The 20827-nt window shown below is 36.0% G+C and overlaps 1 protein-coding gene across 2 annotated transcripts in view; it reads left to right on the forward strand.

Annotated features, from left to right (window-relative positions):
• Positions 1 to 900: 900 nt before the first annotated feature.
• Positions 901 to 20827, forward strand: part of LOC144352897 (uncharacterized) — a 62648-nt gene continuing 42721 nt past the window's right edge. The window contains exon 1 of one of the 2 annotated variants that reach the window (XM_085497034.1): positions 901 to 1159. The gene's annotated coding sequence lies outside the window, so the exon portion shown is untranslated. The remainder of the gene's footprint in view (positions 1160 to 20827) is intronic. The other variant, XM_085497035.1, reaches the window with a different exon arrangement.

The following is a 20827-nucleotide window of genomic DNA, read 5'->3' on the forward strand; positions in this document are numbered from 1 at the left end:
TAGACTGGGTAACTAGTGACTTTTAGTAATGGATACCAATAAAAGGTACAAAAATCTGCGTATTTGGTGAAATTGAATGAGGTCATATTGCTCAATAAAGATTAATCGAGGATTAACTAATGTATTGATTGAAATCACGTGTTATTATACACGTACGTGTGAGTATATGATGTCATTATTGGACTCACATAGTGTCTCTAATCCCATTTACTTATAAAACCGTGACTATTTGCAACTGCAAAGAAAGGAAATAAGTTTGTCAGTCACGGTTAGATTGGCGGGAAATTGTCTCATTTCCGGAACAGTATTACATCTGTGACGTTTGACGGTTAAACTAGGCATAAACAGGTCAGAGTGTACCATGATAGCAAATGCAATGGTGTATCACATTTCGACACACACGTTGAATAAGTCTCCCCTCAATACTGTGATCTAAATGAACACGTGGAATAAGTACGTTGCTAAATAGCACAATATGAATAAGTAAAACAATAAATAAATAAAACAATATTGAAACAATAAATAAATATACAAACAAATAAATAAATAAATGAATTAAAAAAATTAAAAAATAAACAAATAAATAAAAATAATGTCAGCCCCTTCTAACGATCGCGAAATCTTACAGGTGTTTTTAGGAGTCGACCAACGCATCGGCAGTGGAAATAGACAGGCCGTTTCTGTTGTGATTTCCGCCCTCGTCTACATGAGTATCTTATTCTTTCGATTATTTCAAATAGCTCCGAAGGTAGCTATATCGAAAACCCCACAGTATTTTATCTCTCGTGGGGGGGGGGGGGGTATAACAAATCAACTCCAACCCCCTGCAATTGCAATGGTACGTCCTTGACACTAGATACACAACTTGTTATGACGTCACTAAATTTGTTGTGCCACTCGCGAACGGGATGGCGGAAGTCTCGGTGTGTCCTCCCAGTCGTCGAGAAAGTGAAACGATTGTTTATTACGCAGTTACCCCCGCGATGTAGTGATTCTGATTTGTTAAACCGAGTGGATAGCTCCATAACACCGAACACTTCAATCAAGTTCTTGGCGCATACAGTAGGTTTAATCTCGTGTTAGCGTGCACGAAAAGTTTATCTGTGTTGTACATTGAAATCACTGCCATTCGTCATGAACAACAGCACTTCGTAGGTAGGTAAGTGTTGAAACCTTCAGCGAAATTCATTCATATTGTATAAGGTATTGTTTGCCTGGCCACTGCGCAGTACATACTCTGTTGTTAACACAGAGGCTGATAATACCAGCCCCCACGAATAGACATCATACAAATTGTACTCGATATATACCTGTACACGTATTCTCGTGTGTGATTGAAATCGCGGCGGATCGATGAGGCCCAAGGGCGCTCAGTTACGCTCTAGTTCATTAACACTGTAACACATTTTGAACCATTTACATTCACAAGCAATAAGTTAGGTCAGTGTCGTATGTTAAATTTCAAACGAATTTTTCTATATTAAGTTTGTATTATTGACGTTTTATTCCGAGATTTGATTTTGTTTTCATTGGAACGTCCCACCGGGAATCACATTGTAACTCAGTGGAAATGTTCAAGCAACCAACCAACTACACAAACTCGCAAGACTGGCTTGTCTATTGTTGTTTTGTAAACGGTTGTATACCTCTATAATCTCGTTTCAATACCTTGGCGACCTCGTCGTGAGTACACGAACGTGGGAAATGACAACAGAGTAAAGACGCCGTGTCTTTTTTAAGACTGTTTTGAGAATTGTTTGTGTCTATATAGGGCAAAGTGCATGTTCAGCTTCTGTCAACCTATCAATTGCTGTATGCATACACTTGTGTGCATTCATTTTAATTTAAGAATATACAAATATTCATGTTTCATTGAATTTTTTATGTGATATTTAAAATTGCACAATATATAGTGTATGGATATGTTATGATTGATGTTTCAGACAACAACAGACAGAACAAAATAACATTTGACAACAACAAAACAAGAAATTCTCGAAACTAGGCTTGTTTAGCAGAATTAATTGAGTCCTGGTTGGTTAAAGCGTCACTGTCGTATTATGCTTCGATATGTGACATATACACAGTGTATAAAAACTTTTTTTACATAAAAATTCAAACTTTTACTGTATAGCAACTATGACACTAGACTTTATCGGGTAATAAACATTGTGAGCATGCAATGCAATCCAACTTTAAGTGACCTATGAGTTGCTGGTGCAATCAACCAGAATATTACATCAAAAATCAGAAATCAAAAAATGTTCAATTCAAAAAAATTTTAATTTCCTATCGAATTTACAAATCAGACATACTATGAACAAATAAAATCCATGGATTATACAAGTCCAAGATGGCTCAGTTGGACATTTTTTCCCAATTGATTTTAGGAAAAAAAACGTGTATATAGTAAATGGCTTGATTAAAAGACATATTGTTATTATAGGTCTGTCGCCGTGCCATGCATGCACAAAATATGGGTCTCATAATAACAAGGATGGAAACTTTTATTGTTGTATACGTGTAGATCGTGTGTAAAAAAAAAACACACCAAAGTTTAACTAAGTTATTCGAGTGGGTGACTGGAAGGCATTGAAGACTTCATAACCAGATTGAAATTTGCAATCATGCTAGCCACTGGAAGCGCTTTTCGTTGCGGTGTTTGAAAAATCACTAATTATCAACACAAATTTTTCCTGAATAATATAAGATTATCTCAAGATATGACCAATAAATAAATAAATTCTGAAGATGATCGTATAATATAACAGTTTGATGAATTCATATATAATTAATTTGTAATTAGAACATGATTGTTAACTTGCTTGCAAGCAATTTTAATGTACATGTAGTTTTACAGAAAAAAAGCAATGTATTTCTAAGCATACAATCTAAACATTATTATTTTTTAATACAATTTCTGTTATTCCAATTTAAAAAAAACAACATATCTACCACTACTGTTTCATTGAGTGTTTAAAATTCTGAGGACAGTGTTATAGAAGTGACATTGCTCTTTGATTATACATGTTTGTAACATGATGAGAAAACAAACAGGCATTCTTGAGTTGTGTTAGCTGTTGTCACACATACCACATTTCTTTTATTAGCAGATCTCTAATAGCAGAACTCATATAATCTTTTCTCTGTAACGCATCTCTATTAAATAAAAGTGCACATGACACGTTTGCTCTTTTAGAAACTCATCTCAAATAGAAGTCACATACCATTTTTTCTCTCTTTGAATTGCATCTCAAAATAGAAGTGCACATACCATCTTTGCTCTATTAGAAGCGCATCTCAAATAGAAGTGCGCATATCATCTTTGCTGTCTTAGAACTGCATCTCAAATAGAAGTGTGCATATCATCTTTCATCTATTAGAAGCGCATCTCAAATAGAAGTGCGCATACCATCTTTGCTGTCTTAGAACTGCATCTCAAATACAAGTGCGCATATCATCTTTGCTGTCTTAGAACTGCATCTCAAATAGAAGTGCACATACCATCTTTGCTGTCTTAGAACTGCATCTCAAATAGAAGTGCACATACCATCTTTGCTCTATTAGAAGCGCATCTCAAATAGAAGTGCGCATACCATCTTTGCTGTCTTAGAACTGCATCTCAAATAGAAGTGCACATACCATCTTTGCTCTATTAGAAGCACATCTCAAATAGAAGGGCACATACCATCTTTGCTGTCTTAGAACTGCATCTCAAATAGAAGTGCACATACCATCTTTGCTGTCTTAGAACTGCATCTCAAATAGAAGTGCACATACCATCTTTGCTGTCTTAGAACTGCATCTCAAATAGAAGTGCACATACCATCTTTGCTGTCTTAGAACTGCATCTCAAATAGAAGTGCACATACCATGTTTGCTCTATTAGAAGCGCATCTCAAATAAAAGTGCACTTACCATTTTTCCTCTATTAGAAGCACATCTCAAATAGAAGCATGAATAAAACAACAGTTGCATTTATTGTGCACTGGGTCTTGCAGTATTATGACCATAGACTTACATTTTGTATCTCTGTTATTTATGTATGCATATGCACTGTTTTTAGAGCCAATACGGTATGTACATTTGTATAACTTACTTGTACAGTGTTCAATATTGATAAATGTTGTAAGTGGTTGGAAGCATGAATTCTCAAGATAGTAAATATCACTCTCAATCTCTAGTACCACCGGTATCCTACAAATGACTCAAAAACTCTACAGCAGTGTTATTATTTCCTAGTCCATTTATTCATGAACTGTACATGTACAAAGGTGACTGAAGGTCAACGTTGATTCTAGCGACTTGTAACATGGAGTCCCCTGTGAAATCAATATTGATGGGCTTATAGACTAGCTTGTCTGTTGCCTTACTGTCTCGTTTTTTTTTTATTAATATTAAAAAAGTGTGCAATTTCTAGAAAAAATGTTTACACAAATTTGTTTTCCAGGAATTTTGATCAAAAAGTAATGAAAATTTAACAAAATTACTGAAATATCAAGATAAATTGAGTATTTTTATTTTAACCAATTGAATGCCTTATTCACTTTGTGTCACCTTGGCTTTATAAAATAAATCTTTCTTAATTTTTTCCAAACTTTTGATCGTAGTCTGTAGCCAACAGGAACTTGTCTCTATCTGGCCAAAAATTATTTATTTTTTAGAAAAATATCTACTGGTATACCAAAGAGTTATAATGCGTGTACACAAATTCAGTGTGAATTTTAAAATAAAATGTACATTAACTTATTTCTAAAATGTATAGTCATGAGGGGTCATAGGTGGTTGAGTTGTTAGCGGTGAAAATATTTAAAAAATTTAAAATCATAGATAAATGAGTGTTGTTTACTGGAAATCACTAAGGCATATTTACATCAATAAATATTTACCTATATAGACAAAATTGTTCATTTGATATCATTATTCAAATTCAAACAAGATGATTTGATTAATTGACTGGGATGGAAACGACGAGTATTCATATCATGAGCTACTGTATTAATGATCCAAATCAATGATGTGACAGACAACTGTCATAACAGTACTGAATTGGTGAATATTTTGCCGTATGTTTTTTTCTGTAATACTATGTGTAATGAGGAAAGAATGGGTCATTGACATCTGTAACATAGAGTGACTGATGTGAGTAGGCCATAAAGGAAATGGTGTGAAAGATAGATATCAGTGTATTGTCATACTGGTAATGTTAAGTGCTTGATGTCAGTCAGGTTGTTGGTGTCCATATACAGCATGGAGACTGCCATGTCTACCATTCCTTTAATGTCCTTAGGTGCTTTGTCAGTCAGGTTGTTGGTGTCCATATACAGCGTGGAGACTGCCATGTCTACCATTCCTATATTGTCCTTAGGTGCTTTGTCAGTCAGGTTGTTGGTGTCCATATACAGCATGGAGACTGCCATGTTTACCATTCCTATAAAAATTGTCCTTAGGTGCTTTGTCAGTCAGGTTGTTGGTGTCCATATACAGCATGGAGACTGCCATGTTTACCATTCCTATAAAAATTGTCCTTAGGTGCTTTGTCAGTCAGGTTGTTGATGTCCATATACAGCGTGGAGACTGCCATGTCTACCATTCCTATATTGTCCTTAGGTGCTTTGTCAGTCAGGTTGTTGATGTCCATATACAACATGGAGACTACCATGTTTACCATTCCTATAAAAATTGTCCTTAGGTGCTTTGTCAGTCAGGTTGTTGGTGTCCATATACAACATGGAGACTGCCATGTCTACCATTCCTATATTGTCCTTAGGTGCTTTGTCAGTCAGGTTGTTGATGTCCATATACAGCATGGAGACTGCCATGTTTACCATTCCTATATTGTCCTTAGGTGCTTTGTCAGTCAGGTTGTTGGTGTCCATATACAACATGGAGACTGCCATGTCTACCATTCCTATATTGTCCTTAGGTGCTTTGTCAGTCGGGTTGTTGGTGTCCATATACAACATGGAGACTGCCATGTCTACCATTCCTATATTGTCCTTAGGTGCTTTGTCAGTCAGGTTGTTGGTGTCCATATACAACATGGAGACTGCCATGTTTACCATTCCTATATTGTCCTTAGGTGCTTTGTTAGTCAGGTTGTTGGTGTCCATATACAACATGGAGACTGCCATGTTTACCATTCCTATATTGTCCTTAGGTGCTTTGTTAGTCAGGTTGTTGGTGTCCATATACAACATGGAGACTACCATGTCTACCATTCCTATATTGTCCTTAGATGCTTTGTTAGTCAGGTTGTTGGTGTCCGTATACAACATGGAGACTACCATGTTATACATGTTGTATTGCAGATGTTTTGTAGTCCAAGTTATATCACTACCATTGTCAACTTTAAAAGAAGGACTTCCCAAAAGAAATTAAACTTGATGTGAATGTAAAATGTATTCAAGAAATCAAATCCTTTAAAAAGTAGAGATATATGAATTATTGGAACTCATACGAATCAGTTTGGAATTTTAGTGGTAAAATAATCTGGCTGTTAACATACATGTCCATGTGTTGAAATATTATACTTTCTTTGTAGAACCCTGCTCTAATAAATAAATCTTCTTTCATTTGCCAATACACATGCATGTTGTCTGTTTTCTGGTATTGAGTACCGGGTTATATAATATAAGGTTATTACGAAGATACCTCAAAGTATGCACGAAGACATTACAGCTGCAGTATCGACCGACGCGCAGCGGAGGTCGATGCGACAGCGTACTGTCTGAGTGCATACTTTGAGGTATCTTCGTAATAACCTTATTATTATACATCTTTTCCTTCCAAGGATACATTATGGAAATGCCAAAATCAGCGAACTTCTTTGTATGGAGTCCGGTCAAACCCTTGTGGCAGCCATGTCTGTTTTTATTATTAGAAGACGCTTACGCGCGTAATCATTCCATATTAGCATTTCCCAATATGGTAGGATGAAAATACCTCGTAAAATACCGCAAAATTACGGCATGCTGTAACGTATGTCGTTACGATGACAGATGTATAATAATGTACTTTATTTTAACTTGAATTGATAAATCAGTGAAATTAAAATCCAGTGAACAAATATTTTTCTATACTATACATCAAAAATCAGTGAAAATAAACTAAATAATTTCTTGTCTTTTAATTTAATTATTAAAATTAAGTATTTTACATTATTATCTGTGAAAGAGACTTTGAGTGCTGTTGGTTTTTTTGTATTTTTCTGTAGATCTTTTGATAATTATAATTATGGTTTTGTATTGGAAAAAAGTTTGTAGGTTTTATTTTTATGAATGGTAACAAAAATTCACTTTGATGCTGAATAGCAATGTAGTTGTAAAAATGCTGACTGTCTTTGAGTAATTAACCATACCATGTGTGTATATTGCCACACTGTGCATCTTGCTAAATTATTGAAAGTCAATTTTTCTTGACAACATTATTTCCTTTACAGTTAAATCAATAACATGTGAATTAATTGCTCTGCATTTTCAATAATAACATCATTTTGAATGAAAACAAATTAGCAGTCTTGAGTATAGCTTTTGTTGCAGATACATGTATTTGTAAAGCATCCATGAAAATAAAATATCAGAAGGAGTTCATTCACAGCTCAGGGGGCCAACAATCATGGTTCATTTATGTTTTCATAAAACAAACTGCATGATCCTTAGCTGCATCCGGTTACTATGGTAACCAAACTGTTGATGACTTTGCTAGGACTGTGATGTTATTATGCGCTGACTGTCTTTTAATATGTGCCCATTCGTGTCACTAACTCAAGATGTCCATTAAATGTCGTAGTGTGAGGTTCAAAAGAGGGTTAAAAACATATCAGTCAGAGCAGAAGTCACTTTTTTCAATCGGCAATAAGTATGTGACTGAGGAGAAAAGGTAACGGATAATGTCATAAAATGATGTGACGTGATGTAGGAAAGAAAAGGAATAAACTTCCAGCACTTGGAAAATCTTTGTTTTCATTGTTTTAAAAATTTCTCAGGTAGGATATAACTTTTCATTTGCTAACAGCACATAGTCATTGGTATTTATCATATTCAACATGTGTTGCATACAGTGTGTACAAACTACATTGTTTGTTTGACCACATGCTGCATACAGACTGGGAAACATAAGTAAAATTCATTTATTATTTTTAATTTACATGTTTGTTTCATTTTAATAATAATTTCGCACTGTTATGTAATCAATATTTCCAGACTTCACTGACGCTAAAATACAGTATGCTTTTAGCTTGCAAATTGGTTTAACTCTATCACTGCCATAGCTTGATCACACTGTTATGTAATCAATATTTCCAGACATAACTGATGTCAAAATACGGTACATACATGTGTGTACATCTCGCTATGTAACACTATCACTGCCATGGGTTGATCACGCTTATGTATTCATGCAATATTTCCAGACTTCACTGATGCTAACGAAAATTACTTTCAACATGAACATTATGAACCAAGTATCGCTGTATCAATAATCAATAATTACAGTGCACCCTAGATGTCTGTGTATGATATTGCTGCTGCTGATGATCATCATTTGTAACATTCATTCTGTCAACCCCCAGGCTGTAAATAATTATTTTTTTCTTCTGAACCTTTGTGATATGCAGCCTTACAGGTCTGAAAATTGCTTTCAGATTTTCTAAAACTATTATGGTCGTCACAACATGTCGTGTTTGCAGTTGAGTCAAAGCATACAAAATGTATGGCTGACTGCCTTACAATATTGTAAGTGGCTTTGCATTGACTCACTTGCGACATATACAACTTGTGTTACCGGTAATTACCTTGTTTACATACACATTACATTCTCACAGAACAATGACCAATGCTCTTGCATACATTCTTTTTGTGTGTGCACTGTACATCACATTTTCTTACATGTGCATCGCCTGTTCTTACATGTGCATCCTCTGTCACTACATGTGCATCACCTGTCACTACATGTGCATCCTCTGTCACTACATGTGCATCGCCTGTCACTACATGTGCATCGCCTGTCACTACATGTGCATCGCCTGTCACTACATGTGCATCACCTGTCACTACATGTGCATCACCTGTCACTGCATGTGCATCACCTGTCACTGCATGTGCATCACCTGTTACTACACGTGTCACTACATGTACATCACCTGTGAGTACATGTGCATCACCTGTCACTACATGTACATCACCTGTCACTACATGTGCATCACCCGTCACTACATGTGCATCACCTGTAACTACATGTACATGTACATCACCTGTAACTACATGTACATGTACATCACCTGTCACTACATGTGCATCACCCATCACTACATGTGCATCACCCGTCACTACATGTGCATCACCCGTCACTATATGTGCATCACCCATCACTATATGTGCATCACCCATCACTACATGTGCATCACCCGTCACTACATGTGCATCACCCGTCACTACATGTGCATCACCCATCACTACATGTGCATCACCCGTCACAGCATGTGCATCACCCGTCACAGCATGTGCATCACCTGTCACTACATGTGCATCCTCTGTCACTACATGTGCATCGCCTGTCACTACATGTGCATCGCCTGTCACTGCATGTGCATCACCTGTCACTGCATGTGCATCACCTGTCACTGCATGTGCATCACCTGTTACTACATGTGCATCGCCCGTCACTACATGTACATCGCCTGTCACAGCATGTGCATCACCTGCAACTACATGTGCATCACCCGTCACTACATGTGCATCACCCGTCACTACATGTGCATCACCCGTCACTACATGTGCATCACCCGTCACTACATGTGCATCACCCGCAACTGCATGTGCATCACCCGTCACTACATGTGCATCACCCGTCACTACATGTGCATCACCCGCAACTGCATGTGCATCACCCGTCACTGCATAAACAAACTATAACTATAAAACTTGAACACAATTTTTATAGTCATTTGGTCAGATGTCATGTAATTAGAAAGATGATAAGTTTATCTGCATATTTTAAGGAGGTTTGGGTCAAATTGAAGAATACATGTCATCTTCATATTTTCATTAATCTTCGACCTTTCTAATCTTTAACACAATAAACCTACCAATGTATAAGTTTTGATCAAAACCTGAATCCAATAGGAATAATTAATAATTTAATTTGTAAAATCTTAAATTAAAATTTGGTGGGAAAGGATGGCATTCAAATATTAGTAGTTTAATTAATACGGTAAAGAATACCTTTCTTTTTATAACATATTTTCCCTGCATCGTCACTATATGTATTTTGGTAAATGCTAATATTTGCATCCACATAAATACTATTTATATATTTATATAAAATACCCTGGATAGTTGTAATTTAAATACTTTTTATATTAATACCAAACAGATCCTGTTTGTTTCATAGCATCTCATAAATTCTGTACAGAATTTTTACTGTTAGTGTTATTACTAATACTTTGGTGTCACTGGAAATAGCGTCTTTATTATTTGTTGCATGCAGGACAATGCAAGTTACTGGACACAGTAATTACCATATTACCCATAATTCCTTATATTTTCTCGTTGGCAAATATACATGTCGGAAATCCTTTAGATTCTAAAAAAAAGGGTGGTGAAGCTTTAGCTTGACTGATTTTGTTACTTCGTGTCAAAAAGGGAGAAAAGTGATTGATATTGCAAAAATAATATTCTAAGCATATACGAATTTGCGTTTTTTGATTTATGTGTAATGACTAACTCCGAGAATTGTGGTAAATTATTAATTGCAGTTATTGGATCTGTCGCTTCTAGTCTGCAGTTACCAGTGATGACATCGTGATATCTGAAATTTGTTTCAAGACAAAAGCTACATTGCCTGCCTTCTGATTTGGTATAATTGTTCCCGCCAAAAGTTTTGTGCAGCATTTTGCACATGCTTTTCTATGATTTATTTATTAATTTTTGAATAAACAGATCTCAATTTTTATTAGCTATAAATCTTAATCAAAATTTTTAAAAAAATTTTAAAAAAATTTTAAAAAAATTATGTAAATTTATTGAAGTTATGAGCAATAAATATGTGTGCAAAAACATACTATATATTTTGTCTAAAATATTAATCACATCTGTGGATTTATTTTTTATCTAGTTGTAAGGATATTTTCTCATTTTGTTGGCATAATGTTTGTACAATGTACATATTTATGCTCTTCAAGGGCTTTGTGATTCAATCAAATACGCTGAATTCCTGAATGTGTCCAGACTGATTTCACTCAACATTTGAATGATGCCAATAAGTGTCTAACCCAGTGAACTGTTCTAGCTAATTTGCATATGAACGAGATCTTCATTGATTGATTTATTAGCTTATTGATTTATTGTCCGTCGTCGTCCGTGTCAATGTTTTACTTTTTCGACTTCTTCTTGAAAACTACAAGCCTGAATGCTTTGATACTTCGTGTATATGTACCTTGGGTAGACCTCTCTCAGCTTTGTTCATTTCGTGATGATATCTTTAATTCTCTAATTTTGGTGAATATTTTTGTCATTTTTGGTAAAAAGTGATATTTTCAACTTCTTGTTAAAAACCGCAAGTTCAATTGCTTTGATATTAAATATATAGGTACTATATGTGGACTTCTCTCACATTTGTTCATTTTGTAATGATATCTTCAATTCTCTAATTTTGGTGAATATTTTTGTCATTTTTGGTAAAAAATGATATTTTTGACTTCTTGTTAAAAACCGCAAGTCCAATTGCTTTGATATTACATATATAGGTACTACATGTGTACCTCTCTCAGATTTGTTCATTTTGTGATGATGTCTTCAATTCTCTAATTTTGGTGAATATTTTTGTAGTTTTTGGTAAAAAGTAATATTTTCGACTTCTTGTTAAAAACCAATAGTTCAATTGCTTTGATATTACGTATATAGATACTACATGTAGACTTTTCTCAGATTTGTTAGTCCCCGTTCGGACGCAGTCCGAAAACGGGGACTTATGTTTTGCCCTGTGTGCGTCCGTCCGTCCGTCCGTCCGTCCGTGCGTCCGTCCGTGCGTCCGTGATCAACTGTATCTCGAACATGCATGGACCGATTAAGTTCAAACTTCACTCATACATCACACATTATATGGGACATATGCACATGCATTTTTTTCATGATCCGATTAACGATAGCCGAATAGCGGCCATTTTAAGGCCGAAAATGCATCAAAATCGCACATTTTCACCATTCCGGACCCGGATCTCAGTTATGCATGGACGGATTTTGTTTAAATTTGGTACATACATTAAACATAATAGGACCTTGATGCACGTCATTTTTTTTTTGGATCGGGTTCGAAATGGCCGACTGGCGGCCATTTTGTTTTAAAGAATTCAGTTCTGGATCCGTATCTGAGACATGCTTGGATTGATCGAGTTCAAACTTCACACACACAAGGTACATCATCTCACAAATATGTATGTGCATTTGTTTCATGATCTCATTAACGATAGCCAAATGGCGACCGCTTTAAGGCCGAAAATGCATTGAAATCGCACATTTTCACCATTCCGGACCCGGATCTCAGTTATGCATGGACGGATTTCATTCAAATTTGGTACATACATTAAACATAATAGGCCCTTGATGCACGTCATTTTTTTTTTCGGATCAAGTTTGAAATAGCCGACTGGCGGCCATTTTGTTTTAAAGAATTCAGTTCTGGATCCGTATCCGAGACATGTCTGGATTGATCAAGTTCAAACTTCACACACACAATGTACATCATGTCACAAATATGTATGTGCATTTGTTTCATGATCTCATTAACGATAGCCAAATGGCGGCCGCTTTAAGGCCAAAAATGCATTGAAATCGCACATTTTCACCATTCCGGACCCGTATCTCAGTTATGCATGGATGGATTTTGTTCAAATTTGGTACATACATTAAACATAATAGGACCTTGATGCACGTCTTTTTTTTTTTCGGATCAAGTTCGAAATGGCTGACTGGCGGCCATTTTGTTAAAGAATTCAGTTCTGGATCCGTATCCAAGACATGTCTGGATAGATCAAGTTCAAACTTCACACACACATGGTACATCATGTCACAAATAGATATGTGCCTTTGTTTCATGATCTGCTTAACAATAGCGAAATGATGGCCATTTTAAGGCCGAAAATGCATCAAAATCACGTATTTTCACAATTCCAGAACCGGATCTCAGTCATGCATGGATGGATTTTGTTCAGATTTAGCACAATGTGTTGTACATATGCAGGTGCATTTCGGTCATGATCTGCTTTGAATGTATATGTCACTCAAATATGAACGGAACGGGGACGTGTCATTGACAATGACTTGTTCATTTCGTGATGATATCTTCGATTCTTTAATTTTGGTGAATATTTTTGTCATTTTTGGTAAAAAGTGATATTTTCGACTTCTTGTTAAAAACTGTAAGTCCGATTGCTTTGATATTACATATATAGGTACCGGTACTACATGTGGACCTCTCAGATTTGTTCATTTTGTAATGACATCTTCAATTCTCTAATTTTGGTGAATATTTTTGTCATTTTTGGTAAAAAGTGATATTTTCGACTTCTTGTTAATAACCAAAAATTCAATTGCTTTGATATTACATATATAGATACTACATGTAGACCTTTCTCAGATTTGTTCATTTCGTGATGATATCTTAAATTCTCTAATTTTGGTGAATATTTTTGTCATTGTCGACTTCTTGTTAAAAACTCTAAGTCCGATTGCTTTGATACTATACCTATTGTTCATTTTCTAATGATGTCTTCAGTTCTTTATTTGAAATGTGCATTGCTAACAGCGGAGCTATCTCAGCCGAGAGGCTGCTTGTATTTAACTACCTGCTGGAGGGAAGAGTAGTCCCTATCGATATTCACACACCTGCTGGAGGGGAGCCAATAGGCTGCTTGTTTTTTTTGTTTTATTAATTTAATTTTTCAAAGTCAGGCATGAGCCTAGGAAGAACACTGTTTATAAATATTGAGTTACAGGTGCTCCAACTTTGTTTTCATGATATCTTCTAACATGGTCTACTGGTGGTCACTTTCCCTTTTATATAGTATTAATGATTATGATTTCTTTGGAATGCAATGACAGATTATTTTCAAAATCATACAGCATAGAATGATGGAAAAAATGTTTTTATGATCTTGTGCAATATGGCCTCTGAATTGCCATTTTTGACATACTGATTATATGCAACAATTTAGGCTGTTGATACAACACAGAGAATGTGCGACTTTCCCAAAATTTAATCTTCACGAATGCTTTGAAATCCTCAAAACATAAAATTAATCTGTTTACAAAATTACATGTTGCATGTTCATATTGGTAGAGGAAATTAAGATCAAAGGCTGGCAAATGTTTCCATGACAATGTAAGCATAACATGTACAGGATTTAGTTGCATCTGTGCTCTCACCTTCATTCACTTGCTCTGTGATGCACGTGTGCAGATTGAAAATATGATATAAGCTTCTGAATAATGTCAGATTGTAAGATCAATAAATCGCAAGTTTTTGTTGAGTATAACTCAATGAGTATGAAATTTGATACAAAACTAAAGCATTGTGACTGTATTTCTATTAAGAAAAGTAGACTGTGATCAAAGATGTTGGTTTAATGTAGAGATCGATGCGCTACTTTGTTATCGTAGATATACTGTGTCTTCTGAGCTATTGTTCGTGGATTACTGTCATCGCCATATTGTCTGAACATCAAAACGGCATCTAAGCTGTTGATGGATTTTCTATGCGTGTCTCTAGATCGTTACATACATGTAATTGTAACAAGTTGGGTCAAACCAATATCAGCACAAGACATGTTGAACATCAATAGAAGATGGTAATGATGACCATAATTGGCTCAAATGTGAGCTAACTTACTCAAAATAAATTGGTTTAGATGTGAGCTAACTTACTCAAAATAAATTGGCTTAGATGTGAGCTTACTTACTCAAAATAAATTGGCTTAGATGTGAGCTAACTTACTCAAAATAAATTGGCTTAGATGTGAGCTAACTTACTCAAAATAAATTGGCTTAGATGTGAGCTTACTTACTCAAAATAAATTGGTTTAGATGTGAGCTAACTTACTCAAAATAAATTGGCTTAGATGTGAGCTTACTTACTCAAAATAAATTGGCTTAGATGTGAGCTAACTTACTCAAAATAAATTGGCTTAGATGTGAGCTAACTTACTCAAAATAAATTGGCTTAGATGTGAGCTAACTTACTCAAAATAAATTGGCTTAGATGTGAGCTAATGATAATTCCTGACCAAAGCATTCTGTTGTTATCCCTCATTTTAAATTACGACTATAAAATGTATGCGTATGATAGGTGAGAGACCTGTTAAAATTAAGATGACAAGGCAATGAAAGGTTGATTGAATGAAATCAATAACTCGTGACAATTTTGTTTTAACAAATGGAGCCATACCTCTAACATGTCTTGACTAAATCATGTTGAAACTTTATAGGTGCATCGTGTTGCGCATATGCACATCAGATCCAATATGGCCGAATGGTGGCCATTTCAATGTTAAAATGCATCAAAAACAAAGCATTTCTGCTATTCCGGATCCAGATCTTCATTATACAAAATGCCTGACTCATTTCAGTTTTGTTTACTCTGCCATGCCATGGCATGACTTGTATAATGAATCATTAACATATCTTAACCATCTAGACACCTCTGATGGTTATTTAAGAGCATGAGCAACTAAGAGCAAATATGGTACTGCATTTAATATTTTTTACGTAACAATAGCTTATATAAAACGGTTATCAATAGTACTTTTTGGGTCTGTCACCATAAGCAAGTATCTAAACAATAATGGTAATGGAATGTTTTTGGTTTGTGAGTGTATAATATTTGAATACAAAATATGCTCTTCTATAGGAGAGTGGAACTATTTGGACGTCATATCACTTGTTTTCTCAAGTAAATGTACATGTATGTGGGCTATTTCTGGAGCTTTTAGAGAGCTTTTTGTAATATAATACTAGAATATCTTTTTCAGAAAATTTGCCTTGCCTGGAATGAATGGAATGGGCGTTTCAAATGTACATATGTATAATAGAATTCTGTCAATGTCATCGTTGTTATCATTGTTATTGTAGTTGTTAACAATTCTCTTGTGATGTTCAATAGCTTGAAATAAATGTTAACCGGTCATTTTCAGGCAGTATAAAATCATGCCCGTGTTAAATTTATTATGTATGTTTATTTTCTGAGATACGATATGTATTTGTGTCTTCAGTATCTAAACAAGCTATTACATAGTATTATTATACATCTGTCACCGTAACGCCATAAGTGCCGTAATTTTGCGTTTTTTACGGGGTATTTTCAACCTACCATATTAGGCAATGCGAATTCCAAATATGGAATGATTACGCGTGTAAATGTCCCCTGAATATAAAAACAAACATGGCTGCCACCAGGGTTTAACTGGACTCCACTTTTTTGGATTTCGGCATTCCCATGTTGTATCCTTGGAAGGCAGAGATGTATAATAATTATTAAGGTTATTACGAGGATATATCAAAGTATGCACTCAGACAGTACGTTGTCGCATTGACCCCCGCTGCGCGTTGGCCAATACTCCTGCTGTACTGTCTTCATGCATACTTTGAGGTATCCTTGTAATAACCTAATATTAATAATAACTTGATTGCATCCTTAGAAATACAAAGTTGCTTATCAGTTAATAGCAATAAAGATTAGTTGTGATAACTACTACCCGGTACTACAAAAGGAAAGAAAGTAGGTAATGAGATAAAGCAAGTGTTACATATCAGATGACATTTTCATTTCTTGATTGAAATGAGTTATGAATATTGTTATCTATCTTCTTTATTATATCATCTTTCGAAGTCATTAAAAAAATAAATTTCTGGAGATCATCCTGTGTTTCTTGGAAACGGAATGTCTTGTAAGATTAGTTGGCATATTACTTTTATATTGAGGGCATATCATAACAATGTGCAGCTCATCTTCCATTTCATTCTGTGTACATTGTCTGCAAATTATATTTTCAGTTGGTATTTTTGGTTGCATATGTGTTTTTTTTATTGCTAAATTACGATTATTAGTTCTAAATTTTGTCATTGAAATTCTTCATTTCAAATTCAACAGATCTAAGTATTTTTCAAAATTAAATGAATCTAAAAAGTTCTGTTGTTTTTTTTCAGTTGTATTTTTTCTCTAGAAATGTATTTGTTTTTGTTAGTCAACTTTGCCAATTTGCTTTATATTTTTTGTGAAGAAAGTCTTTCTATCATTATTGTATTAAATAAACCATTGTAAATTCATTTATTTTCAAGATACATGGGTGTACGCGTATGCCTGTTTTGTGATATTATTTAATAATTTAGTAATTTACTGATACAAGTTCAGTATTTTATTAATTATTTTGTTCATTATAATAGAATTTTTGTTTTCAGTGTTCCTCTGAAAAAAAACAACTTTTGTTTTTGTCCGGTATACCTGGAGTTTTCATTTATGACAATAAACTTTTTCGTTTCAGAAATTAATACCAGATCATCTGCATAAAGTAGTGAACTTATTTTACAGTTATTCAATGTAACTGGATCTAAAGATTCATCTTCAAGTGAATTATTCAAGTCATTAACAAACAAATCAAAAAGCATTGGGATAATTACACAACCCTGTCTAACTCCATTGGTCATTTCAAATATGAGTATACCAGTTATATTTCTGAAACTAATACATGATTTTTTATTTAGATACATATTTTTAATATTATAGATTTTACCATTACATGTGTACCATTATTAAGTAATTTATAGAAAAGTCCCTCTCTCCAGATTTTATTGAATGCTTTTTGAAAGTCTATAAAACATGAATACAATTTTTGCTTTGATTTCATGTCTTTGTTGACACTAGTTATCAGTTATTATTATGCTGTACGAGTGATATATGAGCTTCGTACTAGTGTCACATTGCTTGTTAGCAATCATCTTTGATCAGCTTTTCATCACCAGACTTTCTCACCTACATTTTCTGCACTTTATTCTTACATTCTTCAATATTTCCGGAAATGAAGCCTAATTTTGGATCCAACAGACAAAATATGAGTCAGTTTTCAGTTTTTACACAAAATATTTAGCTATTTTTGTCCCAATCGTTTGAAAGAAAGTGAAAACTATAATTGGGACTGTTTTGTGAATTTGTGATGGAAAGAGGTGGTCGTGAAAAGATTAAAGAATTGAGTTAAAAAGGCAATTGTATGCAATATGGGCTTGCATTAGTTAAAAGAATGTTGTCCATGTTGTTGCTGTAGTTAATATTGCTGCATGTGGTTGCAATAACTTAAAATGCTGTTAACCAATTAGTTGTAAATTTATGCATGAGAATAAAATCAGGCCCTAATATAGTGAATAACACACGTTGACTGGTAATTCTTAGTGACTGTATGTTCTACAGATTCTTGTTCATTGTTCTATGGTTGCGGTTCATGAGCGCTTTCAACTAACATATGTGTTGAATTGAAAGACAGTTCTGCTTTGGCACTGGCTTACGTTATACTTTTATTATTTGTCAGTTTATTAATAATAATTATATTAGTATATCTCATCAATTAATGGTTCCCCTGGACCTCGTATTTTATTAATTTATTCCCTGGTGTCATGATGATTAACGTACGACATGACATGCTGACTGAGCTAGCTATTAATTCATGATTTTTTTTTACATTCATGTGAATTTGTTGATGTGGAATAAGGTATCTGCAAGGTTTTGAGAATTAGATTTGAACATCAAGTTAGCTAAACCCTGGGTTGAGGGTTCCAAGTTTGAAGTGCTACAAGGAGTGAGACTGTCTAGGCTAAACCCTGGGTTGTGGGTTTCAGGTTTGAAGTGCTACAAGGAGTGAGAAGGTCTAGGCTAAACCCTGGGTTGTGGGTTCCAAGTTTGAAGTGCTACAAGGAGTGAGACTGTCTAGGCTAAACCCTGGGTTGTGGGTTCCAGGTTTGATGTGCTACAAGGAGTGAGACTGTCTTGGCTAAACCCTGGGTTGTGGGTTCCAGGTTTAAAGTGCTACAATGAGTGAGACTGTCTAGGCTAAACCCTGGGTTGTGGGTTCCAGGTTTGAAGTGCTACAAGGAGTGAGACTATCTTGGCTAAACCCTGGGTTGTGGTTTCTAGGTTTGAAGTGCTACAATGAGTGAGACTGTCTAGGCTAAACCCTGGGTTGTGGGTTCCAGGTTTGAAGTGCTACAATGAGTGAGACTGTCTAGGCTAAACCCTGGGTTGTGGGTTCCAGGTTTGAAGTGCTACAATGAGTGAGACTGTCTAGGCTAAACCCTGGGTTGTGGGTTCCAGGTTTGAAGTGCTACAATGAGTGAGACTGTCTAGGCTAAACCCTGGGTTGTGGGTTCCAGGTTTGAAGTGCTACAATGAGTGAGACTGTCTAGGCTAAACCCTGGGTTGTGGGTTCCAGGTTTGAAGTGCTACAATGAGTGAGACTGTCTAGGCTAAACCCTGGGTTGTGGGTTCCAGGTTTGAAGTGCTACAATGAGTGAGACTGTCTAGGCTAAACCCTGGGTTGTGGGTTCCAGGTTTGAAGTGCTACAATGAGTGAGACTGTCTAGGCTAAACCCTGGGTTGTGGGTTCCAGGTTTGAAGTGCTACAATGAGTGAGACTGTCTAGGCTAAACCCTGGGTTGTGGGTTCCAGGTTTGAAGTGCTACAATGAGTGAGACTGTCTAGGCTAAACCCTGGGTTGTGGGTTCCAGGTTTGAAGTGCTACAATGAGTGAGACTGTCTAGGCTAAACCCTGGGTTGTGGGTTCCAGGTTTGAAGTGCTACAATGAGTGAGACTGTCTTGGCTAAACCCTGGGTTGTGGTTTCTAGGTTTGAAGTGCTACAATGAGTGAGACTGTCTAGGCTAAACCCTGGGTTGTGGGTTCCAGGTTTGAAGTGCTACAAGGAGTGAGACTATCTTGGCTAAACCCTGGGTTGTGGTTTCTAGGTTTGAAGTGCTACAATGAGTGAGACTGTCTAGGCTAAACCCTGGGTTGTGGGTTCCAGGTTTGAAGTGCTACAATGAGTGAGACTGTCTAGGCTAAACCCTGGGTTGTGGGTTCCAGGTTTGAAGTGCTACAATGAGTGAGACTGTCTAGGCTAAACCCTGGGTTGTGGGTTCCAGGTTTGAAGTGCTACAATGAGTGAGACTGTCTAGGCTAAACCCTGGGTTGTGGGTTCCAGGTTTGAAGTGCTACAATGAGTGAGACTGTCTAGGCTAAACCCTGGGTTGTGGGTTCCAGGTTTGAAGTGCTACAATGAGTGAGACTGTCTAGGCTAAACCCTGGGTTGTGGGTTCCAGGTTTGAAGTGCTACAATGAGTGAGACTGTCTAGGCTAAACCCTGGGTTGTGGGTTCCAGGTTTGAAGTGCTACAATGAGTGAGACTGTCTAGGCTAAACCCTGGGTTGTGGGTTCCAGGTTTGAAGTGCTACAATGAGTGAGACTGTCTAGGCTAAACCCTGGGTTGTGGGTTCCAGGTTTGAAGTGCTACAATGAGTGAGACTGTCTAGGCTAAACCCTGGGTTGTGGGTTCCAGGTTTGAAGTGCTACAATGAGTGAGACTGTCTAGGCTAAACCCTGGGTTGTGGGTTCCAGGTTTGAAGTGCTACAATGAGTGAGACTGTCTAGGCTAAACCCTGGGTTGTGGGTTCCAGGTTTGAAGTGCTACAATGAGTGAGACTGTCTTGGCTAAACCCTGGGTTGTGGTTTCTAGGTTTGAAGTGCTACAATGAGTGAGACTGTCTAGGCTAAACCCTGGGTTGTGGGTTCCAGGT

Source organism: Saccoglossus kowalevskii, chromosome 3, assembly GCF_978046115.1.
Source record: "Saccoglossus kowalevskii chromosome 3, keSacKowa6.1, whole genome shotgun sequence".
NCBI lineage: Eukaryota > Metazoa > Hemichordata > Enteropneusta > Harrimaniidae > Saccoglossus > Saccoglossus kowalevskii.